Source organism: Solanum verrucosum, unplaced genomic scaffold (genome assembly GCF_900185275.1).
Source record: "Solanum verrucosum unplaced genomic scaffold, falcon-dt-bn FXZP01000154.1, whole genome shotgun sequence".
Lineage (NCBI taxonomy): Eukaryota > Viridiplantae > Streptophyta > Magnoliopsida > Solanales > Solanaceae > Solanum > Solanum verrucosum.
In genome coordinates, this window is record NW_026020217.1 from 1,979,299 (window position 1) to 2,006,691 (window position 27,393).

A 27,393-nucleotide genomic window follows, 5' to 3' on the forward strand; every position below is an offset into this window, starting at 1 on the left:
AAATTACCCTTATTATTAATGGTTCTATTTGAAATTATAATTACAAAATTCATTTATGACATGGTATAATACTATTAGTTTATTTTAAAATAAACTAATTAATTAAATTTCTAACCTACAACCCAAATCCACTTAATAACCCATACCCACCCCACCTAAAATCCCCCATTAAACTCGTGGGCTACTCATCGTTTTAGCCAATGAAGTAGAAATAATTAAGGATACATTTCTTCTCCAAAGTTAAATTTACTCTTAAATCTGACCACACAACAATTGATTTCTATGGAGAAAATGCAGTAACAATAAATTCGAGTACAACGTTGAGAAGAAGATCATATGAAGCAAAGTGAACAAAAATTTCACTAGTTTCTTCGTCAAGATTGTGTGGATGAAGAAACCCAAAATCACCAAAGTTATCAATATAATTACATAGTTTTTTTCTAATGAATTCATTTGGGAATGGAATGAAAAAAACCTCAGAAGGATATCTGCCATTAACGAATGCTCTGAGAAGAATCTAATTGCTTAATAACAATTTCAATCATTTAGCTTTTGTTGAAGAAGGAGAGAAGAAGAAAGTGGTAAACCAGAGACTACAAGTTTTGAATTATGAAAAAGAAAAAAATTGTCTATTAACTATATACTTAATCAATACACCAACGTAAAAGTTATGTGATATAATTTGAATAAATTAGAGTTTTTGTTTTTTATGTAATGCGTTTTGCATCAGTGGAAGAGTGAATATTCTCTTTCTTATTCTTCCCTTTTTAATGGGGCTTTTAAGTGGAGCGGGTATGGGTTGTGGCTTGGTAATTTAATTGTTTAGTTTATTTTCAATCAAACGATATTATTATGCCACGTAATAAATGAATTTTGTAATTATATTTTTAGTCAGGACCGTTAAAAATAAGGGTAATTTAGAGCTAAAATATTGACATCGAGGACATTTTTGGGCTGAAAGGTTAACGAAGGGTATTATTGTACCAAAAGTCATAGTTCAAGGGAATTTTAGACCCTTTATAATGCTCCCTTTTAAATGTATTCTCCTTTTTGTAAATTTTGTAGTCCATGTAAAAGCTGCAATGTGTTTGTACGATAGTTTGAATAAAATGGATCTTTATTACCCTTCAATGCATGATATATAACAATAATAATATTATATCCGAAAAAAGGCTAAACATACTTCCAAAACTTTCAAATATGATGTGTATATCTTCTGTTATACTTTTGGGTTATATATACTCTTATCGTTATACTTTTGAGTTATATAAAATGAAGGTCTTAGAAATGTTGATTATTGAATTTTCTCATTTGATTCTTCTTCTAATATTTAGGACTTTAAAATTATACTTATTCGTAATAGGACTCTACTTGGGGCGCAACTTGAGCTACTAAGAGTCTAGGGGATTCATCTGAAAGTTACATTGTATATATACATGGTAAAAATTATGTATTATGTATTTATAGTGAATGTTGCACACCACCTTTACTAATACTCGTTCCACCACTATGTCGAACTCAATTTGGAAGTCAAACTCAATCAGTACAGAATGTCAGTCATAATGTCACCCACGTCTTTTTTTCTTTTGAACAAGTATCTTAAATATATTTTTTTGTTCGTTTTTTTGAGTTCATAATAACAATAATTTGCGCTGAAAAGAAAAGTGGAGGCCCGAAATGTAACACTTCAGTAGAGGGTGATAAGAAAACAATCCTAGAAGAAGAATTAAAGTAAGATCATATTCCTCAATCCTACTAGCTAGCTAGAGGTGTCAATGGTTTTTCTGTTTCGAAAAGTCTAATTTTTTTTCATACAAAATAAAATAAGCGAACATGGTACAATATAAAATAACCGTCCTAGCTGTCCCTTTCACTCTAGCTCCTTCACCTTCAGCGCTTCCTTCACTTTGAGAAGAACTAATGTCCTCCATTCATCCTGTTATATGAGATGAAAGAAGCATCATAAAAAGTGTTTAGGCCGATTGAGCCAAGGAAGTACAAATTTAAATTTACCAGTTTTGTGATGCTATCATATTCCTTGAGACAACTAGTAAACTCTGCAATGTCTCTCTTGTCAATAGCAGCTGCCAAACCCTATCATTGCAAAAATATTCCCCATAATCATATTTGGAATACATAATGATCCTAGAGTTAATACAAGCTATATGACATAACATTAGAAACTTGCACTTGCGCGTCCCTGAAATGTTGTATCCAGTATCTGCAAATTAGGATGCATGAAACATATGTCCTGTTGAAATCTTAAGAGTCTTGACAGGAAAATATACTCTACCTGATATCGCTCTAAGGCGTTGTTAATTGCAACAACATCACCTCTACAAAGTTGGCAAATACCAGCATTCAGAAGATACCCTCTAACTCCATACTTCAACAAGTTGTTTCTGATGGAGTATGTTGCTATCTCCTCAAACATCGTGATTGATCTTTGATATCTTTGTGACAAATATAGAATGCAAAACTTGATCAGTTATTCTTTCTATGTTCAATAATACAAAACTGTATTACATACTACTTCAAGACGAAGAATCTTACTTTCCTACTTTAGCTGAGTATTCTGGAATTTTCTGCCTGCACTGATTTGCAGATGATGTTAAATCCATACTCTAAAAAAAATAGCTGTTTTCTGATAGTAAACGATAGCCAGCTCTAAATTGTTCTCATGTTCATATAATTTAGCAATTTCCTGGATCCAAAAGATTTTTTATGTATCTTTCAAATGCATAATGAAAACATTTAACAGCCGTCTATTGAAAATAACAAAAAGAGCACATCTTGATTCTCATCGACAATATAGTTGTACCTGGTAATGTCCTCTGGTCGCGTTTAGCCTTCCAATGTCCAGAAATAAATGTGTTGCTTTTTCTAGACATGATATTGCCTCTGCAAGAAATAGACATATATCCATAAAATGTTCCTGCAACTGACAAGATGTGTACTATAGCACAATAAGGCAACACACAACCTTTCAAATTTTTCGTCATCTTATAGTAATCAACAGTAATATCGTAAGCACGAGTAGCCTCATGTTTGTGATCCAACTGATAAGATAAGGGAAGATAGTTTTAAGAATTTAAGTTTTTGTACAAGAGTTATAACGAAGAGGATAAAAAACATACCTTCAGATGACAACTTGATAATTTCACATATACTGCTCCAACTCGATCCCCTAAAAGACAAACATTGTAAGATTAATGAGCATCTAATACTTTATAAAACAGTAAGCCTCTTTGACTTACTACATAATATTCTTCTTTTTGTCGTTTAAACCAGTTTCTTATTGTTGGTATTTCAAATACTTTTTCTACTCTTAGGTCTAATTCTTTTCCTTTTATTTGTTCAAATATATTATTATCAAATATTATTTTTTGTTCTGCCGATTCTTCATCTTGATATTTTTCTTTAGTTATTATTTGTATATATGTTTCAGTCATTGATATCGTATTCATTATCTGATTCTATTATTGGATTATTTTCCATTTCATTTTCCGATAATTCATATATACTATCATTGCTTTCTAATTCATAATCTATGTACTCTATCTGCGTATATTTTTCATCGTCTATTATTATTTCTGATATTTGTTTTTTCTTTGGATTTTTAGGTAATTTACAATCTCTAGCTATATGTCCTAGTTTTCCACAATTATAACAAGTACATTCCGTTAGTTTTCTTTTTGGTCTATATGGTCTTTTGGTTTTGGAGTTTTTTACATAGTATCTTCTTCTTGGTTTTTTATATTTATATTTCGATCTATATTTTTTGTTATATCTCTTTTTATAGTATTTGTCCGTACAACCAAATTGGGGTGCCGTTTTATTTTTGCAACATGCTAAGTTTTTTACTAGTATTTTTTCCATTTTTATTTCTTCTTTATGTTTTTCACATAGTTCTATAAACCATCGTTGTAAGAATTTTATTCTAGCTCCTAAGGTATCTGTTAATCCTGCTTCATTCCAACTTTTTATTACTTTTGAATTAAAAGGTTCCGGTAATTTTGTAAAATATAATTTTCTTATTTCTTTACTTTCGTCTATGCTATATGTTCCTTTATAATAGTATTCTCTAAATGCACATGTATATACATCTATATAACACATGTTACATATTGCTAATTTTGTCATTAGATTCTGGTTATGATTTTTTCTTTATTTTGTTCTTCTACTTCTGTTGTCATACTACTAAATTCGTTTCTTATAACTATTTCATATTTATATAATATTTCCATAGTTGTAGTAGCTATTCCACCATCAAATTTTTTATTACTTCTTAGAGTTTGTAAACTTTCATCTGATAAATTTTGTAGCCATAATTTTACTGTTCCTATAAGTGTTCTTTCTATATATCCTGGTGTTTCTGTTATTACTTTTTTGTTATCTATTAATTGTTTTGATATATATCCCATCCATAATTGGGTTGTTTTATTTATATCTGCTACTAAGTCTAAATCTAAAAAATTATGTTGTTCAGTTATTGGTTTAGACGTCCATTTTTTATTTAATCTTTTATCCCATATAATTTTTTCTCTATCATATTGTCCATAGTTTTCATTATAATATTTTGGATTTAAATTTTTTGGATTTTTTACTCCTGATGTGCTAGGTTTTTCATCCATGTCTATGTCTCATGTATTTATTTTGTAAATTCTCTGTATTATCTATGTTTGCTAAAAGTTCCGTATATGTTTCGCTTGTTTCCGAATGTTGTTCATCTAAATCATTGTCATTTATTTCATCAATTCTTATTTCGAGTAGATCATTTTGGTTATTTTCTTCTTTTTCTTCTAATTCATCTTCTAATTGCAAATTTTCTTTAAATTTATTTATCTCATTTGCTAATTTTGTTTTTTGTTCTCTTTCTTTTTGTTTCATTTCATACATTTCTTTTAACATTGCCAACTCTTTTTCTAGTTCTATTATTTTAGTATTTTTTTTACTTCTTCTAATTGTTGTACTTTCTTTTTTGCTTGTTATTTTATTCTTTCAATTTCCGTTTTTCTATCTAGTTCTTCATTTTCTTTTGTTATTCTTATCATAGCAGTTAAACTATCTTCTAGTTTTACCGTTTTTTTTTCTAACATTAAATATATATTGTCACCTATTTTCTTGTATCTTCTTCGTAGATTAGAAAATATTATCTTTATTTTTAATCCGTCATAGTTTTCATATGTTTTTTCATCTATTGCGTATTCTTCGTTATTCATTTATAGATTGTGTTGAAGTTTATATTCTAAACTTTCTATTTGTATTTTTAGATATAAAATAGTTTTTCTCTGTTCTATTATAGATTTTTTACAAATTCCTGCGAATATATTACTGTTAAGTCTACTTTGCCTATGTGCTAATTCTTGTCTTTTAGCTATAATTATTTAAGTAAATTTTTGTCTATATTTGTAATTCTCGTTATTCATTGTATTTTTAAATATTGAATATATTTATATTCTATTTTAGTTATATTATCTATTAATTGGTTTAATTTGTCGTTATCAGTTTTTGTGATATTGAGTTGTTTATATTTCAGATATAATTTGTTTAATTTTCTTCTTAATTTTCTTATCTTTCTACTAGTGTGTTTCTTACTATCCATAGCTCTGATACCATTTTTCGAAATTCCTGTACTTTTTAAGAAGAATTATTTTTGGTAGGTGAGGAATACTTTTTGTAACGACCCGTTTGGTCGTTTTGAGTAGTAGAGCTTTTTATTTCATAAAATACTTTCCGATAGATTTTAAATGGGTACTTTGGACTATGTGTGATTATAATGATGAAATTAGTGGGGTAATTTTTATAATGTATTTAGTTAGAGGTTACAGGAAATAACAGAAAAATTTGTAGTGGGACAGTTTTTACCACTTTTATAATTAGTTACAGATAATAATTAGGGTAGTAGAAGAAAGGAAGACAAAAATAGATGCACGAGCGTAAAAACAAATTTGAGAAGAGGGTTTACCTGTGCAGCGACTACCAGGATATCAACTGTGTATTCTTTTGTTGGTAAGTTTCTTCATTAATATATATTACTTCTGTGAAAGTTTAATTGTTCAACTGTATCTTGGGCTGCTACGAGATTTTGGGTGAATTCTATACATTTGGGGGACATGACTTAATGGACAATTGTCAGGCAATCATTACAATAAGTATGCGGTAATCATGAAGTAATGATTAGGAGATGTTAATTAAGTAATTGAATTATATTAAAAAGGCTATCAAGTTTTGCTCATAAGTTGCTTATTGCTCGGGGATTAGCAATATAGGTTAGGTGATTTTTGTTATTATTGATGTTATCAAAAATTGGGTTGAAATCTGGTTTGCCTTTCACGTGAGTTTTAGTTCTTCGCATTATCGTAGGACCTCTTAATAGCCAATTAACGATTGGCAGTGGACCAATTTATTACAATCATATAGTATGTGTTATAACTTGATTGGAAAGTGAGGGTGGTAATTATTTAATTGCATGGATAGTTGTTAGTGAATTAATGAAATTATGAAGGGGAAAGGTATAGTGGTAATATGCATGAATTTGTATTACTGATTGGTTGGGACTTTGGATGAAAGTGAGGAAGTTAATAATTTAACAATGGTGATTTAAGGATATAAAAGTGTAGAGTATATTGTTGGAGTGTTCGCTGCCACTGGTTCCGTAACCAGTGGCTTTAACGTTTAAACATTACAATTTTGTTATTATATTATAAACTATATTTTGATATATTGAGTTAGGTAATTAAATATTAGGTGCATCGAATTATTTAAATTCCATTAGAGATATGCTAATGGGAGGAATTAAGACTTACCCATAGGTTTGAACTTTAGGAAATTGGTTATAAAATTAGGTGAGTTTTTGGGTTTAGGCTAGACATAAAATAATATGAGTGTTTATGGACTCGCTAACTTACAAATTATGCATATATATATTTGATAGATTGGAAAGGTTCAGAGGCATTGAGGAAGGGAAAAGCATTGGAGAAGTAGTTTGCTTGACTCCGATTCTTCTGTGGAGGTAGGTTATGGTTTGTTCTATTTGATAGATAAACTCTTAATAGCGATTGGATATGCATTGACTGATATTGTGAAGTTCTCTATGTACTTGATTGTGTGATTGTGTGGCATGATTGTGTGGTTGTGATTGGTCTAAAATCCTGAGACCGTGAGATTTATAATCTGAACACCTCTCTATTGAAGTTATGCCTTGAATAAAGAAGGCTTGATGTAATATTATTAATGAACTGAAAAGTAGTGATAATAAATGATAAATTAATAATATTATTGGATCGGAGTGTCACGTTCCGACACGGTATTTTTGGATCGGAGTGTCACGTTCCGACACGGTATTTTTGGATCGGAGTGTCACGTTCCGACACGATATTATTGGATCGGAGTGCCACGTTCCGACACGGTATAATTGGATCGGAGTGTCACGTTCCGACACAGTAACCTTAAAGGAAAAAGATATTGAATTAACTTAATGTACTCAATCTCAATGAACGCATTTCCCAAACGAGTGTGATGTAGAGGCATGAGTCCTCGTGTGTATGCTTGATATTGTGATTGATTATGTATTTGCTTCAACTGTTACTTGTTCATGTTGTGGTTTCTTATCACCTGCTAAGTGCTATAGTTGACTTTATACTATTACTCATTGTATATTAGTTTCTATTTTGGGTTGGCCGATGATACCTACTCAGTACGTGTTCCTTGTACTGACTCCTACTTGTGTTTTTTGCGTTTTTCTTTTGTGGAGTGCAGCAAGTGTACCATCGACTTCGACTCGCCCTCAGCTCTAGCCAGTCTCTCGCACATCAGATTTCAGGGTGAGCTATTCCTTCTAGCTCGTTCTGGATTCTCTCAGTTATGGTGTGATGTCCTTGAATTTCGGACATGGACCATCGTATTTACTTATTTTGGGATCTCTAATACTTTTAGACTTGATATGTTAAGAATAGATGTCCTTGATGTGATGACTTTCAGATTTTGGGGATAATATGTAATAGACTTTAGAGGTTTATTTGATTGGTTACTTTAATAAGTTTTGGAGCTTCCACGTTATTGTTGTTAGTCGTAGTTAAAATATTGGTATATGTGGGGGTTTAGATTCCTTGGTCCGCCCACTTAGGAGGTTAAGTGTGAGTGCCACTCATGACTCAAATTGGGTCATGACACTTTTGGTAGGTGAGGAGTTCATGCTTTTATGTTTTTATAATATTAATTTTTACTAAAGCTTTTATTGTAATATTATTTGGCTAAGTGTTTTAATCTTGATATTTCTTTAATATTATTTATGATATATTCTAGGTATAACATATCTTGGGTTCTTTGGTACATATATAAATTTTCGTCCATTAATTGTTCCAATAGTTTTATATCTTCCATAGAATCTGTCCAATATTGTAAATATTCATAGTTCATTTTAGTTTGAATTTATTTCTAAATCGTTCCATTCTATTTTTTCGTAGTCTAAATCATGTAGGTCTATTTCAAACCATTGTTGGTTCAATATATCTTCTGATTCGTTATCATTAAATATTTTTTCCCATATGATTCTTCTTAATTCGATTATTTTTATATCTTTAAGTATATATAAGATTAAAGTTTCATAGTTTTTTATCATTTCATCATGAACGTATGTAGTCATGTTCTTTATCATGCATGTTTTTTATTTCAAATTATTCCTTCCTATCATATTCATAATTGATTAAATTCATATTAGATTATTATGAACTAGATTATCTGTTTATCATGTTCTCCTATCACTACTAGCATCGTACTTTAGCGGATACTTCCTACTTATCAGTGCCTCAACTTTGTTTACTCCCCTAAACGGCTTCCTCGCCTACCTGTTTCAACATTAGGATGACATAGTATAAAAGTTTTCTCCCTGTTTCTAGTGTGCTAATAAACTAGAAATCATGAACTTAGTACCTTTGCCTCTTGCTTATATATGATATTCAGGAATATATGAAATTAGTTCCGCATATTTTTTGAACAATATACCTTTGCCTCTGCTTATTCATGCTATCTGAAATATCTGGTTTGATTTCAGATTGTTGCTCCATTATCTTTTAAAATATTAGTTTTTAGTTGAGAGAGTTTTTGAAAGGAATTTTATATATTAGGCATTGCCTGACTTTTCATTTACATATACCTTCCTTTATATAGAAAATAAGTTCTTACTTTACAATCCTTCTTAATACTACACGTACACCTACTACTTAATAATGTGCCTAATATATAATATAATATGGTATATCTACATTATGACACATCTACCTACTTTATGACACAATGACACACTTTATGACTTTTTACATATATAATACACCTACTTTATGACACACTTTCATGACTTTTTACATACTAATACTATTTACTTTTGCCATATGTCTTCTACTTCTTCATCTTTATCTTCTCATCATCTTCTTATCTTATCTTTTAGGCTTTTGTCTTTATCTCTTATTCCAGCTGGACGTCTGGAATTATATTATCTTCTCCGTTGCATTTCGAACATATATGGTCAGGGTATTTGTGACCAATTAGCTTGCAATATCTAGTTAATAACTCTGCCGAAATAAATCCTACTTTTAGTGTTCGTGTTGTAGGTCGTTCTTCTGGCTTAAGTAATGATAAAATCCATCTCTGGACTTCATCCATATTTGCTTTCCTTAGCTCCCTTGAATTGGAATAAATCATTAACTGATCTTTTGCATAGTAGCTCCATATAGCGTTTCTGTTTAAATAATTATTTGCTAGCTCTTGTATAATGGTTGATATACCAATTATTCTCTTATTGGCATAAAAACTGGGTATCTCACTTTTTTGTATCTCTGGTTGCTGTTCGATATCTTCCGGTATTATCATATCTTTTGTTAGGCCTATCTTTACCACTTGTATCGGAGGTTTTATTTCCTCGTATAATATCTCTGTTGTTGCCGTATAAAATTTTACATAGAATAAATTTCTCTTAGTAACTCTCTTATATGTAATAAATGCTTTATGTAGTTTCAGTATTCCAGTTAGTTCCTCTCCGTCATATGTATATACTGTATTTAATAGTCCATAGTTGTAACATATCCTTACTAATTTGGTGTTAGTTTTCGGTTGTGCAATCAGTTTATTATAACCTTGTAATTTTTAGGTTAAATAATCCTGGTTGGGTTCTTGGGTTGTAGTAGATCTGGGTTTAAGGTTTAAAAATGTTTGGATTTTGTATATATTTTCTATATAGGTTCGCGTAATATGGTTATATGTTTTTTTATCATGGTGTAGGCTATCCGCGTATGTAGAAGTTTGTGGTTCTATAGTTAATGTGTTTTTTGGTGTTAGCCTTGGGGTAAATGATTTTTTGAATAACTGGTTTAAGTTTGAATTCTTATGTTTTTCGCTAACTCGTTGGCTTGTACCTGCAAATGTATTTAAACAAATATTATGGGTTTTTAGGTGTTTCCCAACGTCACCTTTTAGCTCTGGATTTTTTCTGTCTTTCGATCGACATAGCTCCGCATTTTTATAGTCATGCTGCTGACTTATACTAGCTTTAGACTTCAGATTATCTTCATTAGTCTTTAGCTTTTGTATCTCGTTGTCCATACTATCCACTTTTGTACAAAGTGTAGTAATGACTTTGAGTATCTTTTCAATTGTATCTTCTTCCTGAGTCTCAGTCTGAGTAGCTTTGTCGTGATAAGTAATCTGCAATAACATTCTTATCAGTTTTTATTACTTCAATTGTAAATGTAAAATTTAATATATTTAATACCAATCTCCATATTTCTTTTGTTGTTACCGAGTCTAGTATTTTTCTTGTTAGCCACCATTTTACTTGTGTGTTATCTGTTCTTATAATAAATTCGTTATATACAATATATGGTTCAAATGATAATAAACATTTATATACCGAATATAATTCTTTCCTATTTATTTCCCATCTTATTTCTGCATTAGTAAATGTTGCTGAATAATATCTACAACGATGCTCTATTTTTTCTTCTCCTTACCAGTATTTTAATACTCCTCCATAACTTTTTTCACTGGCGTCTGATTCTACTATATAAGTAATTTTTTTATTTTCATCCGGAAAATATAGTTTAGGTAGGTTCTTACATAATAATTTTATTTTCTGTATTTGTGTTTGATCTTTCTTATCAAACTGGTATTCTACATCTTTCTTTAATGGTTTTAAATTCTCTGCTAATTTTGGTATGTATTCTTTTACTTGGTTTACTAGTCCTAGAAATGATTGTAATTTCTTTTTCGTATCTAGCTGTTCATTTGAGTTAATTATTTTTTGTACTATATGCGTTTGCATTTTTATTCCATTTTTATCTATTTGTATTCCTAGGAATTCTATTTGGCTTTTCATTATGTCTGTTTTCTTTTTACTTAGGCTTATGCCTGAATATTCTATAATACATATGAATTTTTCTAATAATCTTATGTGTTCATCTTGAGTTTTAGAATATAGTAATATATCATCAATATATACTACACAATTTTCTAATTGTTTAAACTAGTTATCCATAAAGTGTTGATATCTATCTGGTGCATTTTTATATCCAAATGGTAATACATTTCCTTCATAAAATCCTTGTGGTACTGTAAATGATGTAAGTTTTTTAGATTCTTCTTCTAATTTTAAGTGGTAAATCCTGATTTGCAATCAAATTTACTAAAGTAATTATATCCTTGTATTTGTCTTATTTTTAATATTTTATTTGGTATTGGGTAATTATATGTTTTAGTTTTTGCATTTAAATTTCTATAATCAATAACCATTCTACTTTTTCCTCTTTTTTGTTCACTATGTTTATTTACTATAAATACTGGGCTTGTATGCTTGCTATTGATTTCTTGTATGTACCCTTTTTCTAGTAATTCACTTATATGCATCTTAAATTCTGTTAAATCATTAAAATTATATTTTAATGGTTTTTGGGTTATTATACTATTATTATCAATTAGCTCAATTTTTATTTTTGTTTTATGTTTTTCCATCCTTGTAAAGGATCTTCACTATATAATAATTCTAACTTATCTTGGATTATTTTTACTTTATCTATAGAGAATATAATTAATTCTATTTTAGGGTCTTCTTCTTTTATATTTTCTAATTTTTGTGTAATTTTTTCACTTCCTTTTATCCATTCTGTTGTTTTTCATTTTTTGTTATTTACTCTTGTTGCTCCTATTTTTTGTTTACACGGTGTTGTGAACCACCAGTGTGTTTTTGTTATTATATGTGAGTATAATTTTTCTAAAAATGGCATTCCTAATAGCATATCTTTTGTAGTCAATTCAAAGTTATATATTTCCTCTATAGTTAACATCTTATCCCATATTTGTATTTTTATATTTTTTGTCTTATATGTGATTATGTTTCCTTCATTATTAAATCATGTTACTACTATCGGTGTTTTTAATTTTTCTCATTTATCTTCAGGTAAACAATTGTATTTACATATATTAGCTTCTGCTCCCGTATCTATCATTGGTGTATAATTTCTGCTGTAATATCCCTCTATTATTATCTTTGCAAGTATATATATTTTCATATTTTTATCATATTAAAGTCCTTTTTATTATTACTCTTTTATTTTCATAATTTATTATTAACTGTTTGTCTTCTAGATTATATGGTTTTACTTGTTCTAGCCATTTTATTTCTAAAGTGATATTTTCATCTCCTTGATATATTTTAAATTTTATTACTATTGGTACGCCTCCAATGATTATTTCCTTTTCTGTAGGTATACATTAATGCTTTTGGAAGTTCGAGGCATAATTGTTCAATAGTTATTATTTCATCTTCCGTCACTAATTCTCTTGTAATATAGTTTTCTTCTAGTCCTGTATTTATTAGTATTAAATATTTTCGTTGTTCCATTATTCCCGTTATTTAGGTTTTATTTCTTCTTCCATTGATTTTTGTGAGGTTTTATCTATTCTTCTTGAGGTACTCATTTTTGATGATATTTTGGGTATCTCATTATTTATTCTTTTTTATGTACTTAGTCTTTCTTTTACTATTTCCAAATCTTCTTCTATATCAATTTCATTATAACTATAATCATTATTATCTATGACTGTAACTATCCTTTCAAAAGGATTTTCTATTTTTATTTTATTTATTTTATTTTTTGCTATTATTTTATGTTTTATTGTTAAAACATATAAGTTTTTACATCTAGCTGTAAATATTTTACTTTTCGGGGCTAATTCTATCCCTGACATTCTCCAATATAATACTAGTGATTTATCTATGTTTCTGTCATTTATTGCTATTGAGTAGTTAACACTTATTATAAATTTAACTTTTTGGTATATGAGGTTACCTTTTACTACACTTATTATACTTTTTTCTATAGGTTGTATAATTCTATCATCAGCTAAGTATATTTCTATGGGTGTATCTATTCCTTCTCTAAAACATGATTTTATTAGTATTTCTGTTCCTCCTAAATGTACATATTTAATTCGATTTTTAGCCTTAATATCTTGTATTTCTTTATTTATTATTCGTTTGTTTATTATTAGTATTTTAGCCTTTCCTTTGGTGTATTTGCAATCTATGAGAGCTATGGATAATAAGAAACATAGTAAGAAACATACTAGTAGAAAGATAAGAAAATTAAGAAGAAAATTAAATAAATTATATCTGAAATATAAACAACTCAATATCTCAAAAACTGATAACGACAAATTAAACCAATTAATAGATAATATATCTAAAATAGAATGAATAACGAGAATAACCAATATAGACAAAAATTTAATGAAATAATTATAGCAAAAAGACAAGAATTAGCACATAGGCAAAGTAGACTTAACAGTAATTTGACCCAAGAACCCAACCAAGATTATTTGACCCAAAAATTACAAGGTTATAATAAACTGATTGCACAACCGAAAACTAACACCAACTTAGTAAGGACATGTTACAACTATAGACTATTAAATACAGTATATACATATGACGGAGAGGAACTAAGTGGAATACCGAAACTACATAAAGCATTTATTACATATAAGAGAGTTACTAAAAGAAATTTATTCGATGTAAAATTTTATACGGCAACAACAGAGATATTATATGACGAAATAAAACATCCGATACAAGTGGTAAAGATAGGACTAACAAAAGATATGATAATACCGGAAGATATCGAACAACAACCAGAGATACAAAAAAGTGAGATACCCAGTTTTTATGCCAATAAGAGAATAATTGGTATATCAACCATTATACAAGAGCTAGCAAATAATTATTTAAAAGGAAACGCTATATGGAGCTACTATGCAAGAGATCAGTTAATGATTTATTCCAATTCAAGGGAGCTAAGGAAAGCAGATATGGATGAAGTCCAGAGATGGATTTTATCATTACTTATGCCAGAAGAACGACCTACAACATGAGCACTAAAAGTAGGATTTATTTCGGCAGAGTTATTAACCAGATATTGCAAGCTAATTGGTCACAAATACCCTGATCATATATGTTCGAAATGCAACAAAGAAGATAATATAATTCCAGACATCCAACTGGAATAAGAGATAAAGACGAAAGCCTAAAAGATAAGATAAGAAGATGATGAGAAGATAAAGATGAAGAAAAAGAAGACATATGGCAAAAGTAAGTAGTATTAGTATGTAAAAAGTCATGAAAGTGTGTCATAAAGTAGGTGTATTATATATGTAAAAAGTCATAAAGTGTGTCATTGTGTCATAAAGTAGGTAGATGTGTCATAATGTAGATATACTATATTATATTATATATTAGGCACATTATTAAGTAGTAGGTGTACGTGTAGTATTAAGAATGATTGTAAAGTAAGAACTTCCTTTCTATATAAAGGGAGGTATATGTAAATGAAAAGGCAGACAATACCTAATATATAAAAATCCCTTTAAAAAACTCTCTCAACTAAAAACTAATGTTTTAAAAGATAATGGAGCAACAATTTGAAATCAAACCAAATATGTCAGATAGCATGAATAAGCAAGAGGCAAAGGTAAATTGTTCAAAAAATATGCGGAACTAATTTCTTATATTCCTGAATATCATATATATGATTGAATAAATTTATGTTAGTTATTATGTATTAGAATTATTTGAATCATGATTTCTAGTTTATTAGCACACTGGAAACAGGGAGAAAACTTCTATACTATGCCATCCTAATGTTGAAACCGGTAGGCGAGGAAGCCGTTTAGGGGAGTAAACAAAGTTGAGGCGCTGATAAGAAGGAAGTATCCGCTAAAGTACGATTCTAGTAGTGACAGGAGAACATGTTAAATAGATAATCTAGTTCATAATGATCTAATATGAATTTAATCAATTATAGATATGATAGGAAGGAATAATTTGAAATAAAAAACATGCATGATAAAGAACATGACTACATACGTTCATGATGAAATGATAAAAAACTATGAAACTTTAATCTTATATATACTTAAATATATAAAAATAATCGAATTAAGAAGAATCATATGGGAAAAAATATTTAATGATAACGAATCAGAAGATATATTGAACCAACAATGGTATGAAATAGACCTACATGATTTAGACTACGAAAGAATAGAATGGTACGATTTAGAAATAAATTCAAACTAAAATGAACTACGAATATTTACAATATTAGACAGAATCTATGGAAGATATAAAACTATTGGAACAATTAATGGACGAAAATTTATATATGTACCAAAGAACCCAAGATATGTTATACCTAGAATATATCATAAATAATATTAAAGAAATATCAAGATTAAAACACTTAGCCAAAGAATATTACAATAAAAATTTTAGTAAAAATTAATATTGTAAAAACATAAAAGCATGAACTCCTCACCTACCAAAAGTATTTCTCACCTACCAAAAATAATTCTTCTTAAGAAGTACATGAATTCCGAAAAATGGTATTTTTCGGAATTCATAGCATGCTCACGCCCTAGTTGGGTTGCCTATATGATCCTCTATATCCAATTTGCCCATTAAAATCTGTTGGCACCTGATGCTAATTCAACTTTAAAAGCTTAGCTCAATTAGAGAAAATTACAAAAGTCCATATACGTAAACCACCCGTCCATTCTCAATCAATGTAGGACTTTGACTCACTCTAACACACCCAACTAGAGCATGTACTCCCAGAAGTAAAAACATGATACCGGAACCTAATTTAACCCCAAAGCATTCAATTCCACTATTCAGAAGACAAATTAGGAATTCTCTAAAACTAATTAAGGATCATCTTAGACCTTGCTACATTATATTCCACTATCAAACAAACAAATGGAGGTATTTCGACTTAAAATTAAAATAGTGAAGTTGATTTATCAATTAGTAATGGTAAAACAAACATGATTTAGCAAGTTCGAAGCAATCAACAACATCAAGCCATTTTCCGCCTCAACTCCCTAAATAGGAATAGGGATAGTTTCAAAATTCGGGTTCGCACCTGACTGTGATAGCCCTCTCGATACCTTATTGGAGCTTTGTAACTAGTGGCCACCTTTCGCGGGGTGAGCAAAAAGCCTTTCCCTGGATCCTGGTATGAACACAAAAAAAAGCATTTTCCCGTCGCCTGCTTCACCTGCAGAGCTTCCTCTTGTTCACAGCAGAGAGAGTGGTATGGAGTAAATGTGCAGCGTCATAGTATTTGGACCCGAAAAATCCCCAACCATTGAGTTTCTTCTCAGCTTTCTTCCCAATTCTTCTCCTCTCGATATTTGATCTCCCATGATGAAGAGGTTAATCACTACAATAGTGAAGCAGCAGACATAATTAGTAACCAAAAAATTAAAAAGTATTAAGAATTGTTTAGTGGTAAAACAAACCTGATTTATCGAACTTCAAACTATTAGCAGTTCCCCTGAATTTCTTCACTAACTTTGGTATATGATTCCCCATTGTGAAGACTGAAGAGAATTCTCTAAAGCAAATTACAACAACATCCAGTTTAATACCCACCCTACTTACAAATACTAATTTGACTCAAAATAGAAAACATAGAATTGTTTGGAAAAACAATAAAGGCTCAAAATTACCATCCTTATCAAATTAGGTAATGTATTCCTATTATCTGGATTATTTTAAAAGAGGTGGTTTATCTAAATTGAAATTTAATATGAATTTATTAATTAGTAGAATAATATATAGTTATTTTAAATTATAAAGTGAATTTATATTTATGATAAGAATATTTTGTAATTCAATAATTTTTCCATAAAAAAGACTAAAATTCGATGTTGACTTTTAATTGGATTTGATTATTGGGCATAGCTTAGCGAAATTGAAAATTGGATTTTCGATTTTCTATATTTACTATCCTTTGGCCACAAAATTTTTAAACATACTTGGTTATATACTTCGGAAATAATCCATGGCTAAATAACTTGTTATTATTTAGCAAATTTATTTTGACAAACATCCCAAGTTTCTCGATACTAGAAAATACTAGTATTTGAGCCAAATTTTAGTATTTCAGATTTTTTAAAAATTATCTATAATTTTTATACAGAAAATTACGCTGTTAAGCAAACTTAGACTACTTAATTAGTTATCACAACGATGGTTTGCTATAATTACTATTCGCAACTAACATTAATCATTAATTACGTGCACTGACTTGGAGTTTGTATAATTAGTCACGTTTGTATAATTCGCCACATTTGTATAATTCGCAACTAACAATTGTTCGTTTGATTTGTATTTGTATACGATGGCTTATATTTGTATATGAAGATCATTTCCTTTAATTTTTCAGTTTTATCACCATATACATTCAATCTTTTTGTGTATAACTTTTTAAAGTTTGTATAAACGTGTAGATTTCAATTTTTATAGCTATGGAGCGTAATTCGCAATTTGCCATGATGGCTGACTCAAGGAAAAGAGGATTTGGGGCCTTCATGGCCCATCCGAAAATGCAAAGAAAAGAAGTCCACCATGGACTCAAAAGGAGTTCATACAACACACGAAAGAGGAGACGACATTAGCATACGAAATAAGGAAATAATTAAGACATGATCTTAATTTAAAAGGAGGCAAGCTAGATGATTCAGAAGCTACTGCCAATATACAGATTTCAAAGAAACACAAATTAAGAAAAGAAGAAGCATCCACATAACAATAAGAAACCACATTTTATCAAAATTAATTAACAAAGTAGCATCACTGCCTATCATACTTGGAAAGACACCTCATATCTATTCATACAAAAAAGGCAATATCAGACCAATATCAACAAGGCATATCAGATAACACCCCATAATCTAGGATGCTTGAAATATGATAAAAATGTATTAAATATTGAAACCAATATAGTAAACAACCAATAATCAGCTCATAGGAGAGGTGGCCTTAATAATAACCACTGAAGCTTGTTATTACCATTAATCAAATACTTAATCAACCTATAGCTAGGCAGTAAACAACTTACACAAAATCCTCATCCAAATAGAAGGGATAATAAAATTTAACAACAAAACAATCTCACACAATGGTTTACGAAATCTCAATTTTAGACATTACTAGAAAGTGATTGATCATAAATGGATCTTATTTGTTTCAAAGCAGAAGCCACAAAAATAATATATCAAAATCACATGGAATTAACATAGGGGGGACTAAATATTCATCAAGCCATACCATGAGAGACTAACACCAAAGACATCACGCTTCAAATTATCTTAAAGATTAAACTTCAACAAAACTAAGATTTGGAAAAACAAAACAAGAAAAAACTCAGATTTTAGACCAACTCGACTGGCAAATGTAAGCATTTTCGAGTAAATCTAAATGGAAGGGAGGTATAGACTTAACAACACAGCGTGCCAAACAGTAAAAGAAGAATACAATCAGAACGGGGGAGAAAGAAATAGCCAAATATCAGCAACTCAAAACCAGATCATTAAGAAATCAGGTCTTATCATGATTTGAAGATGTAAAACAAAGACATACAACAATAGACTTGACATAGAAGAAGAAAACGGAATAGGGCAAACTAACATGAAAAGAAGTCATATTAGGCACAAAATCATAGACATTTATCAAGCCGATTTTAGACGTGTAGATAGGTTGCAGCCGAAGAATGACATATACTATAATTTAGAACTTAAAATCAAGCCAACTACAACATATTTCCAAACTAAAAGGCATAAACGCCAGAAGCGATGACATATTAAGACACTAAGAACTCTTCGTAACAACCAAGAAAATGATACAAATAAATCATTATAATCTAAAGCGAAATTGAACCAAGGTCAGAAAGAGTGTTACCTTTTTGAGGGCAGACGAGAACGAACAAGGACGAGCTTTGATGACCACAGAAGAGCTTGGAGTGTTCTTGCGACCTAGGAACAAGGAAAGAAAGTATATATTTCTTATATGACTGTTACAGAACAGGTTAAGTTGTTGCCAATTTTTTTTTCCAACCCTTAACAATGAAGAAGAAGAAGAGGGGGTTATTTATAGGCAAAATTAGGGCACAAAAAAAACTCTGAGAATTTTCGGATAAGAACGAGGCTTCATTCAAATTCAAAAACTCCAAATTTTCGAAAAGCTCAACAAATTCAGAATGAATAGGATTTGGGATTGACGATGTCGCTCACTCCGTATGCTTTGCTGTTGGTTCAAGAATATCTTGAATCGCTGTGTACGTTTCTGCTACCGTTTGAAGCTGCTGTTGTCGTTTGATCGCTGTTATGCTGAGGGAACTAGATTTGGGTCGGGTTGGAGTTGGGTCGGCTGGGAAATTGGTGGGTTGTTGCTGAAATTAGTGGTCATTTGTCGCTGCTCTTTCAGGGTTTCCTTTTGTTGAGATGAAGCGGTGCATTGAAAGAAATGGACTCGAAATTGGGCTGAAAAAATGGGTCTTAAAGAATTGGAACCTAAGATAGGAGGAAGTGCCTAATTTGCAAACACACAATAGCTATTGTAACCAACATCAAGTTGAAATTTTCGCTAGATTCATTTAATTAGCGAATTCCGTCAAAAGCTAAAGAAGACGAATTTATATAAATTTATTAATGACCTTCTTAATCTTAACGAAATAAAATAATTATATTAATTATAAGTTAGTTAAATTAACTACGCAATAATTAACTCAAAATATAACTATAATTTAAACTAAACTAAATTAGTAAAATATTTAACTTAAAATGTGAAATCTTTTGAGATGATTTTTTTTAAAATTATTACAAAAACATACTAATTATACATATAATTATATGAAATATATTTATTGCTTAAAAACTATAAAAATTGACTGAAATTACTTAATATAACCTAGAAAAATATTTGAGTTTTATAAAGCTAATTGTTCTAAATCATTTGAAAATTAAGAAGCTCAAAAGCTAATCTATATTGTGTAAGGTCAAAATTGGGTGTCCACAACTATCCCTCATTTGACTTGGATTAATGAAAGAAATTCGAGAAAACTGAAATTGACGAATCCAATTTTGTCTGACCACATTTTCATCTTAAGAAAAATGTTTTTGGTACGGACTTTAACAATTATTGCCGAACCCCGGAAATAAGTTTCCTACATATCTTAGACTATATGAGAATTCAGGCCACTTGTAGTTCGATACACTTGATTTGACGCACAATTTTGAAAGAATTCAAAAGCCATCTCGATATCAAATTATGAAGGCACCGGAATGCTCGGGGATAAGATCTAAGAGTCAATGTTGGAATACAACCGAGTTTTCAACATCAATCCCGCCTATATATCCCTCAACTTAGGGAATTGGGCTGTTTGTAGTTCGACTCAATCGATTGAAAAGAAAACCTCTTATGCTAAGATAACTTTCGGTTCAGGAAAAGCCACAAAGTAAGTCGAGTATAAGAAAGAGGCTTGTAACCTCTTAGCCATGAATGTAGCGCGCTTTACACCCATAATGAAGAACTTACACGGACATAATTTCCAAAGCTCTTGGCGCATTGTCACTTAGATTGGAAAGATGCTTTCGGTGAAAACCAAAATTTTCCGGATGCGAAACTGAAATCGGTAAACCTAAAGAAAGATCCACATGCCTTCTGATAGGGGTGTGGTTTGATTGTAGTGGAATTCGCTCCTCAGCTCGCGTCCTAAGAGTTTGATACTCCTTTTCGGACTATGTCCCAGTTCGCTGCTTAGAAAAGTTCCACGTTGTGCTGCATCCTTTTTTATGTCGTCCGCACCTGTGGCTTGTTTTGAGAATTCATCCTTTCGGATGCTCTTGACAAAGACTGAGATAAAACGCATTAGCATAAAGTGTAATTCAAATGTGATATAACGTCTTTTACCGTATTAACACTTAATTGCTCTCCTTGAACATTTGACGTCAGCTTCCTCCAGTTTGACGTAAAGCAAATAAAGCTTGTACCTCATATTTGCAATGTAATTCTTCAATATACTCTCCCTTTGATATCGAAGTAATAAAATAGACTGGCGTATTATGTTGATGGTTTTCTTCGCAATGCATGAAGATAATGCTTCCTTGAAAAAAACAGGTGATGTCAATTTTCTTGCGATGCATGACCCATTCCGCGATACATGATTCTTCCCGTGGTGCATGACTCTTTCCCGCGATGCATGATTCTTCCTGTGATGCATGACTCTTTCCCGCGATGCATGATTCTTCCCACGATGCATGATTTTTTTCCCGCTATGCATGACTCTTCCCGCGATGCATGAATCATTATTTGCGATGCATGAAGATAATGTTCCCTTGAGAACTGCAGAAAATAATGACTTCTCTGCGATGCACGAAGATACAAATGATGCCTCCCTGATACCGAATGAAGATAATGCTTCACCGAGCAATGTAGGTGACCTTCTGGGTGGCAGTATCATCTCATTTGACAATATAATGTAAATAACCCTTAAGGTGCGGATATTATCGTGTCTGATAATATGATGCAGATAAACGTCCTCCAAGTATTTTTATTTGCTGGAAAACAATAATATTGTTTTCTTCAAGGTTTTCATTAGCTCCATCTCCGAACATAGTTGTATGTTCGTTATGGACCTCGTTTTGCTGAGAATTTGAGTGAAATAATGCTATTCATATTCCTAATTCTTTGGCATAAAAAACACAAAACTTTTCCTGCATCTACAGAAAAATTGTTAGTTTGAAAATGAACTGATCTGTGTCGATCTCTTCGGTTGTATGCTCCTTGTCTTGCTATCTCTGGTGATTTCTCTGATCTCCCGCTTCTTGATAGATAAGACAAAACATTTTTATGCAAAAATAATTGAAACATGAAATAAAAGCTTAAGGAAAATAGGTTTTCAAAAAGTAACATTTGGAAAAGGTCACTTCCAAGTGTCATGTCACCTCAAGCTTAGCGAATGTCTTTGAAGTTGATGCTTCGAGGTCTAGCCGGTAACTTGTTGGAAAAATCTGAATATTCCTGAAGTTCGGGTGATATGACTCTTGAGATGTCGAAGATTGCTAAAGTTAACTTCTGATCTCGTAATGGACTTGGGGATCATTTGAAGCTGCTTTCGAACTTCTGATCATGCTGGAGGTATTCAAAGTTGTTCTAAATTTCCGATGAACCCTATTGAAATTTTTGAGGTCATCATCAAAAATTTCTTTCCCAGTTAACTGTCTTGGCGTATCTTGAACTGTTGATGAACAAATCAAGGAATTTTTGAGTTCTTCTCAAAAATTCTGTCCCAGTTGCAATTCTTGATATCACTGTAGTTTTGACTTGTTGGAGAGCTCTTCTTCTTGAGAATTTTTGAGTCCCTCTCAAAAATTCTGTCCCAATTTCTATCGTAAAGGAAAATAGAAATCTTACGGGAGATATGAATGAGCCGTTGTGGCGCCTACGTATCTCGTTGAGGCAGGAATCAGGTCAAAAGTAGTTCCCCTCCTGAGGACTAACAGAAATAAGAAATTTAACTAAGGAAACGACCGAGGCCGACATAGGTTGCCTACGTATCTCATTCTTGAGAATTTAGGTCGAACGTAGTTCAAATACAAGGAAATATTAAAAGGGATAAAGGGGGTGACTGAGGCCAACATAGACCCTATACGTATCTTATTCTTCAGAATTCAGGTCAGACGTAGTTCATTGCAAGGGGATAACATTCTAAACAAAACGATTACAAGCAAATAGAACGATTACAAGGAAATGATAGAAAAACAAATTAAAGCTTCACACATAATATCTATTAACAACATTTGAGTTGATTGGTTTAGGCCATTCGGTGTCGTCCATCTCTGACAGTACCAAGGAACCTCCAAATAACACTTTGCGAACCATGTAGGGTCCTTTCCAATTTGGTGCAAATTTCCCTTTGTACTCATCCTGATGAGGGAAAATACGTTTGAGAACCAATTGGCCAATTTCGAACATCCTGGCTTTTACTCTTTTGTGGAAAGAACGAATCATTCTCTCTCGATACAATTGACCATGACACACATCAACCATTCTCTTCTCATCAATCAATGTTAACTGATCAATCTGCTTGTGAACCCAATCAACATCACTCAATTCAGCTTCCTAGATGATTCTTAATGATGGTATTTCAACTTCGGCAGGTATAACTGCTTCTGTTCCGTATACCAACAAGTATGGAGTTGCTCCAATTGATGTTCTAACAGTGGTTATGTAACCCAAAAAAACATATGGCAACATATCGTGCCAACCTCTTCGATTGTCAATCATTTTCCTCAGAATCTTCTTGATGTTCTTGTCGGTGGCTTCTACAACTCCATTCATTTGGGGACGATAAGCGGTTGAGTTTAGGTGAGTAATCTTGAATTGTTCACATATCTCTATCATCAAATGTCTGTTGAGATTCGCTCCATTATCAGTAATGATGGAATTTGGTACTCCAAATCTACATATCAAATTGCTAAGGACGAAATCAACTACAACTTTCTTGGTCACCAACTTATACAAAGCTGCTTCATCATACTTGGCAAAGTAGTCAATGGAAACCAAAATGAATTTGTGTGCGTTAGAGGAGACTGGCTCTATTAGACCAATGCCATCCATGCCCTAGGCTCTGAAAGGCCAAGGCAGACTCATAACATTGAGTTCGTGAGGCGGTACTCGAATCAAATCTACATGTACTTGACATTTATGACATTTTTGTACAAACTTGCAACAATCATGCTCCATAGTCATCCAAAAGTAACCGTCTTGGAGGATCTTTCTTACCAAAGTGAGCTCATTCATGTGAGTACCACAAACTCCAACATGTATCTGTTCAAGAATCTTTGCAACCTCAATAGCATCAACGCATCTAAGAAGGCCTAAATCTGGAGTTTTCGTATAAAGGATTTCCCCGCTTGGAAAGAAATTGTTGGCCATACGATGTATCAACTTCTTCTGGTTGAACATTGCATTTTCAGGATAAGTCCCGGTCTCCAAATACTTCTTTATGTCAAAATACCAAGGCAACCTATCTGGTTCCGCTTCAACATGCGAACAATGAACAAGCTGTTCTTTTACCTCTATAACCAAGGGATCAACATAACTTGTATCTGGATGTTTGATCATTGAGGCAATGGTGGCAAGAGCATCGGCCAACTCATCCTAGGAGTGTGTATGAGTTCAATCTTGCGGAATCTTTTGCACAACTTCTATATATACTGCACATACGATGTGATCTTTGGGGTCTTTACAGCCCACTCTCCTTGAACATGGTGATTAGCAAATCTGAATCTCCAATAACCAGCAACTTATGAACGTTCATATCAATTGTCATCTTTAAGCCGAGGATGCAAGCTTCATATTCAGTCATGTTGTTTGTGTAGTCGAATCGAAGTTTAGCCGCCATAGGATAGTGTTGACCAGATTCTAACACTAAGAACGCTCCGATACCTTTCGTTTGGTGATTTGCCGCTCCATAGAAGAATACTCTCCAATCAGGGTATGCTTCAAAAATGTCTTCTCCCACAAATGTCAATTCATTATCGGGAAAGTAAGTTTTAAGCAGTTCATAGTCTTCATCAATAGGATTCTCTGCGAGATGATCAGCCAAGTCTTGTGCTTTTATCGCCTTTTGAGTCACATATACAATATCAAACTCACTCAAAAACATTTGCCATTTAGCCAACTTCTCTGTTGTCATCATTTTCTGAAAAATATACTTCAATGGGTCCATTCTGAAAATAAGATATGTGGTATACAAAGACAAATAATGTCTCAACTTCTGAGCGATCCAGATCAAAGCACAACAAGTCCTCTCCAAAAGAGTGTAACGGGCCTCATATGGAGTGAATTTCTTTCTCAAGTAGTAGATGGCTTGCTCCTTCTTCCTGGTTAATCATGTTGACCAAGCACACATCCAAATGCATTATCCGAGACAGACAAATATAGCAACAATCGACTTCCCTCTTGTGGAGGAACCAACACCAGTGGATTGGACAAATAATTCTTGATGGCATCAAAGGCAGTTTGACATTCTCCGGTCCATTTGGTCAGGGCATATTTTATCAACCACTTAAAGATGGGCTCACACACCACAGTGGATTGAGCTATGAACCGGTTAATATAGTGTCAACCTTCCCAAGAAACTCATCACCTCTTTTTTGGTCTTCGGGGGAGGTAACTCTTGAATCACTTTGATCTTAGAGGGTTCAAGCTCAATGCCCCTTCTATTCACTATAAATCCCAACAACTTGCTAGTTGGCACCCCAAAAGCACATTTAGTGGGATTTAGCTTCAAATTGTACCGACGCAGGCGATCAAAGAATTTCCTCAAGTGGGTCAAATGATCCGAACTCTCGTGGGATTTGATTATGACATCATCTACATACACCTTGATCTCCTTATGAATCATATCATGAAAGATGGTCATCATAGCCCTCATATAAGTAGCACCTTCATTCTTGAGACTAAAAGGCATCACCCGATAATGATATACACTCCAAGGCATAGTGAATGTTGTCTTTTCGACATCCTATTCATCAATCAGGATCTGATGATAACCCGCATAACAATCCACAAATGACTGCATCTTATGTTTAGCACAGTTATCAATGCGAATGTGTTTGTTTGACAATGGAAAATTATCTTTCGAGCTAGCTTTGTTGAGATCTCTATAATCGACATAAATTCTGATCTTTCCGTCTTTCTTGGTCACTAGAACAGTGTTGACTAACCAAGTTGGATATTGCGTCACTTCTACTACTTTAGACTAAATCTGCTTGGTAATCTTTAAACTCAAATCTAGATTGAATTTCTGAGTTTTCTGCTTTACTGGAGTGAAATCTAGATTGATCGGCAGTTTATGAGAAACCATGTTTGTACTTAGCCCTGGCATATGCTTATAAGACCAGGCAAATACGTCGATGTATTCTCTAAGAAAACGAACCAGGTCCCTTCTTTAAGTTTCAGTCAGACGGACACTGATTCTCACTTCTTTGACACACTCCTCATCTCCCAAATTCATTGTTTCGGTTTCCTCCAGATTTGGCTTGTGCTGGTTCTGAAATTGTCTAAACTCTTCAGCGACATGCTCGGGTGTCTCAATATCCTCATCCTAGTCCTCACATTCGTCATCATCTACCTCAATCTGTTCATTCATCTTGTGATATGACACGATATGTTGGCAGATTTTAAATTATTAGTACTGAAATCATAAACAAACAAAGTTAGATAAGAAAAATATAAATAAATAAGTAAATAAGTAAATAAACAAATTTTTGATAAAAGAGGCTTTTCATTTAAACTTAAAAAGGCACAAACTTTTTCCATGGCCAAGGGCCTTTAGCCTTCTTAAAAAGATATGGGGGAATTTAAAGTTTGAACAAGTAAAAATGCATAAAGGGTGGGTCTCGAGCCTCTTCCGGACTACCACCAATTTTTAAAACAAACATAACCACATGTCCTTTCTACTAAGATGATCGGGGAATCAGAAGTGGAGTGGAGGTCAAATTTGGAACTTGCTCCTCCGGCTCACGAATGCCCGATGTCCAGGCCTCTCCCTCGACGATTGCGTCAACTTCTTCAGAAATGTCTCAGATTCCTTCCCCCAAACCACCATCGTTGACATAATTTTGTACTAGAAATGACTGGTACAAATGAGGTATTGACCTGGCCAACGCTAGCACAACATTCTAATTCGTCATCTTTGCCTCATCATCATCCGCAGGGACATATCCCAAACCAAACTTTACTCCTCTATCAGAAATTTGAATAGGCTCAACAATTTCTTGAAAATGCTTCCCCAATTCGAAACCTGATTCAAAATCGCTTCAGAGCATCACAGGGTCTATAATTTTATAGACAGAAGTCATAGGGGGTTGTGGAGCCAAATCATCACCAGTGGCATTTACCAGTTCCACCATGCAGAAATCACAACCTCGGGAGACCTCATCAACAATTGGCGCATACCCATTGGTATTGCTTCCTTCACCATAAATGACCAA

General features: G+C 32.2%; 1 protein-coding gene and 1 pseudogene across 1 annotated transcript in view; both read right to left on the reverse strand.

Annotated features, from left to right (window-relative positions):
- Window positions 1-27,393, reverse strand: part of LOC125830831 (40S ribosomal protein S9-2) — a 396,173-nt gene that overhangs the window by 342,242 nt on the left and 26,538 nt on the right. The window lies entirely within an intron of this gene.
- LOC125830714 (alpha-soluble NSF attachment protein-like) lies at window positions 1,871-16,752 on the reverse strand (annotated as a pseudogene).